The sequence below is a fragment of the Cucurbita maxima genome, unplaced genomic scaffold (genome assembly GCF_002738345.1).
Source record: "Cucurbita maxima cultivar Rimu unplaced genomic scaffold, Cmax_1.0 Cma_Scf00144, whole genome shotgun sequence".
Classification (NCBI taxonomy): domain Eukaryota; kingdom Viridiplantae; phylum Streptophyta; class Magnoliopsida; order Cucurbitales; family Cucurbitaceae; genus Cucurbita; species Cucurbita maxima.
In genome coordinates this window covers 81,008-85,859 of record NW_019272160.1, presented here as the reverse complement: position 1 = coordinate 85,859, position 4,852 = coordinate 81,008, and positions in this window count along the sequence as shown.

The window sequence follows — 4,852 nt, the reverse complement described above, 5'->3', positions numbered from 1 at the left end:
GTTTTGTGAGGAATGATAAGGCTTGATGATTTAGAATATTATTTCTAAGAAACGGAGTGCATAAAACAGTAAAAGAGTTCTTCAAATCGAACCCTACTTCGAAAACTCAAATCTGGGAAGTTTGAAGGACGTGCTGAAAAAACCGAGTCACGATCGACATTTTTCGAAAGTTTTGTGAGAAATGATAAGGCTTGATGATTTAGAATATTATTTCTAAGAAACGGAGTGCATAAAAAGTAAAAGAGTTCTTAAAATCGAACCCTACTTCGGAAACACAAATCTGGGAAGTTTGAAGTAAGTGCTAAGAAAACCGAGTCACATCGACGGTTTTCGAAAGTTTTGTGAGGAATGATAAGGCTTGATGATTTAGAATATTATTTCTAAGAAACGGAGTGCATAAAACAGTAAAAGAGTTCTTCAAATCGAACCCTACTTCGAAAACTCAAATCTGGGAAGTTTGAAGGACGTGCTGAAAAAACCGAGTCACGATCGACATTTTTCGAAAGTTTTGTGAGAAATGATAAGGCTTGATGATTTGAGAATATTATTTCTAAGAAACGGAGTGCATAAAAAGTAAAAGAGTTCTTAAAATCGAACCCTACTTCGGAAACACAAATCTGGGAAGTTTGAAGTAAGTGCTAAGAAAACCAAGTCACATCGACGGTTTTCGAAAGTTTTGTGAGGAATGATAAGGCTTGATGATTTAGAATATTATTTCTAAGAAACGGAGTTAATAAAACAGTAAAGGAGTTCTTCAAATCGAACTCTACTTCGGAAACCTAAATCTGGGAAGTTTGAAGTACGTGCTAAAAAAACCGAGTCACGATCGACGGTTTTAAAATGTTTTGTGAGGAATGATAAGGCTTGATGATTTAGAATATTGTTTCTAAGAAACGGAGTGCATAAAATAGTAAAAGAGTTCTTCAAATCGAACCCTCCTTCGGAAACCCAAATCTGGGAAGTTCGAATTAATTGCTAAAAAAACCGAGTCACGATCGACGGTTTTCAAAAGTTTTGTGAGGAATGATAAGGCTTGATGATTTAGATTATTATTTCTAAGAAACGGAGGGCATAAAACAGTAAAAGAGTTCTTAAAATCGAACACTACTTCGGAAACCCAAATCTGGGAAGTTTGAAGTACTTGCTAAAAAAACCGAGTCACGATCGACGGTTTTCGAAAGTTTTATGAGGAATGATAAGGCTTGATGATTTAGATTATTATTTCTAAGAAACGGAGTGCATAAAACAGTAAAATAGTTCTTCAAATCGAACCCTTCTTCGGAAACAAAAATCTGGGAAGTTTGAGGTACGTGCTAAAAAAAAGTTCTTCAAATCGAACCCTTCTTCGGAAACAAAAATCTGGGAAGTTTGAGGTACGTGCTAAAAAAACCGAGTCACGGTCGACGTTTTTCGAAATTTTTTTGAGGAATGATAAGGCTTGATGACTTAGAATATTATTTCTAAGAAACGGAGTGCATAAAACAGTAAAGGAGTTCTTCAAATCGAACCCTTCTTTAGAAACACAAATCTGGGAAGTTTGAAGTAAGTGCTAAAAAAACCGGGTCACATCGATGGTTTTCGAAAGTTTTGTGAGGAATGATAAGGCTTGATGATTTAGAATATTATTTCTAAGAAACGAAGTGCATAAAACAGTACAAGAGTTCTTCAAATCGAACACTATTTCGGAAACCAAAATTTGGGAAGTTTGAAGTACGTGCTAAAAAAACCGAGTCAGGATCGACGGTTTTCGAAAGTTTTGTGAGGAAGGAAGTTTGAAGTACGTGCTAAAAAAACCGAGTCAGGATCGACGGTTTTCGAAAGTTTTGTGAGGAATGATAAGGCTTGATGATTTAGAATATTATTTCTAAGAAACGGAGTGCATAAAACAGTAAAGGAGTTCTTCAAATCGAACCCTTCTTCTGAAACCCAAATCTGGGAAGTTTGAAGTAAGTGCTAAAAAAACCGGGTCACATCGACGGTTTTCAAAAGTTTTGTGAGGAATGATAAGGCTTGATGATGTAGAATATTATTTCTAAGAAACGGAGTTAATAAAACAGTAAAAGAGTTCTTCAAATCGAACCCTACTTCGGAAACCCAAATCTGGGAAGTTTGAAGTACTTGCTAAAAAAACCGAGTCATGATCGACGGTTTTCGAAAGTTTTGTGAGGAATGATAAGGCTTGATGATTTAGAATATTATTTCTAAGAAACGGATTGCATAAAATAGTAAAGGAGTTTTTCAAGTCGAACCCTTCTTCGGACACCCAAATCTGGGAAGTTTGAGGTACGTGCTAAAAAAACCGAGTCACGGTCGACGTTTGTCGAAAGTTTTATGAGGACTGATAAGGCGTGATGATTTAGAATATTATTTCTATGAAACAGAGTGCATAAAATAGTAAAGGAGTTCTTCAAATCGAACCCTTCTTCGGAAACCCAAATCTGGGAAGTTTGAAGTAAGTGCTAAAAAAACCGGGTCACATCGACGGTTTTTGAAAGTTTTGTGAGGAATGATAAGGCTTGATGATTTAGAATATTATTTCTAAGAAACGGAGTGCATAAAACAGTAAAAGAGTTTTTCAAATCGAACCCTTCTACGGAAACAAAAATCTGGGAAGTTTGAGGTACGTGGTAAAAAAACCGAGTCATGATCGACGTTTGTCGAAAAATTTGTGAGGAATGATAAGGCTTGATGATTTAGAATTTTATTTCTACGAAACGGATTGCATAAAACAGTAAAAGAGTTTTTCAAGTCGAACCCTTCTTCGGACACCCAAATCTAGGAAGTTTGAGGTACGTGCTAAAAAAACCGAGTCACGGTCGACGTTTGTCGAAGTTTTATGAGGAATGATAAGGCGTGATGATTTAGAATATTATTTCTATGAAACAGAGTGCATAAAATAGTAAAGGAGTTCTTCAAATCGAACCCTTCTTCGGAAACCCAAATCTGGGAAGTTTGAAGTAAGTGCTAAAAAAACCGGGTCACATCGACGGTTTTCGAAAGTTTTGTGAGGAATGTTAAGGCTTGATGATTTAGAATATTATTTCTAAGAAACAGAGTGCATAAAACAGTAAAAGAGTTTTTCAAATCGAACCCTTCTTCGGAAACAAAAATCTGGGAAGTTTGAGGTACGTGCTAAAAAAACCGAGTCATGATCGACGTTTTTCGAAAAATTTGTGAGGAATGATGAGGCTTGATGATTTAGAATATTATTTATAAAAAACCGGAGTCACGATCGACGGTTTTCGAAAGTTTTATGAGGAATGATAAGGCTTGATGATTTAGAATATTATTTCTATGAAACGGAGTGCCTAAAACAGTACAAGAGTTCTTCAAATCGAACACTACTTCGGAAACCCAAATCTGGGAAGTTTGAAGTACGTGCTAAAAAAACCGAGTCACGATCGACGTTTTTCGAAAGTCTTGTGAGGAATGATAAGACTTGATGATTTAGAATATTATTTCTAAGAAACGGAGTGCATAAAACAGTAAAAGAGTTCTTCAAATCGAACCCTACTTCGGAAACCCAAATCTGGGAAGTTTGAAGTACGTGCTAAAAAAACCGAGTCACGATCGACGTTTTTCGAATGTTTTGTGGGGAATGATAAGGCTTGATGATTTAGAATATTATTTCTAAGAAACGGAGTGCATAAAACAGTAAAAGAGTTCTTCAAATCGAACCCTTCTTCGGAAACCCAAATCTGGGAAGTTTGAAGTACGTGCTAAAAAAACCGAGTCACGATCGACGGTTTTCGAAAGTTGTGTGAGGAATGATAAGGCTTGATGATTTAGAATATTATTTCTAAGAAACAGAGTGCAAAAAACAGTAAAAGAGTTCTTCAAATCTAAACCATCTTTGGAAACCCAAATCTGGGAAGTTTGAGGTACGTGCTAAAAAAATGGAGTCACGGTCGACATTTTTTGAAATTTTGGTGAGGAATGATAAGTCTCTATTATTTAGAATATTATTTCTAGGAAACGGAGTGCATAAAACAGTAAAAGAGTTCTTCAAATCGAACTCTACTTCGGAAACCCAAATCTGGGAAGTTTGAGGTACGTGCTAAAAAAGTCCAGTCACAATCGACGTTTTTCGAAAGTTTTGTGAGGAATGATAAGGCTTGATGATTTAGAAGACTATTTCTAAGAAACGGAGTGCATAAAACAGTAAAAGAACTCTTCAAATCGAACCCTACTTCGGAAACCAAAATCTGGGAAGTTTGAAGTACGTGCTAAAAAAACCTAGTCACGGTCGACGTTTTTCGAAATTTTTGTGAGGAATGATAAGGCTTGATGATTTAGAATATTATTTCTAAGAAACGGAGTGCATAAAACAGTAAAAGATTTCTTCAAATCGAACCCTACTTCGGAAACCCAAATGTCGGAAGTTTGAAGTACGTGCTAAAAAAACCGAGTCACGGTCGACTTTTTTTAAAAGTTTTGTGAGGAATGATAAGGCTTGATGATTTAGAAGACTATGTCTAAGAAACGGAGTGCATAAAAAAGTAAAAGAGCTCTTCAAATCGAACCCTTCTTCGGAAACCCAAACAGGGAAGTTTTTAGTACGTGCTATAAAAATCGAGTCACGGTCGACGGTTTTCGAAAGTTTTGTGAGGAATGATAAGGCTTGATGATTTAGAATATTATTTCTAACAAACAGAGTGCATAAAACAGTAAAAGATTTCTTCAAATTGAACCATACTTCGGAAAACAAAATCTGGGAAGTTTAAAGTACGTGCTAAAAAAACCAAGTCACGATCGACGGTTTTTCGAAAGTTTTGTGAGGAATGATAAGGCTTGATGATTTAGAATATTATTTCTAAGAAACGGAGTGCATAAAAAAGTAAAAGTGTTCCTC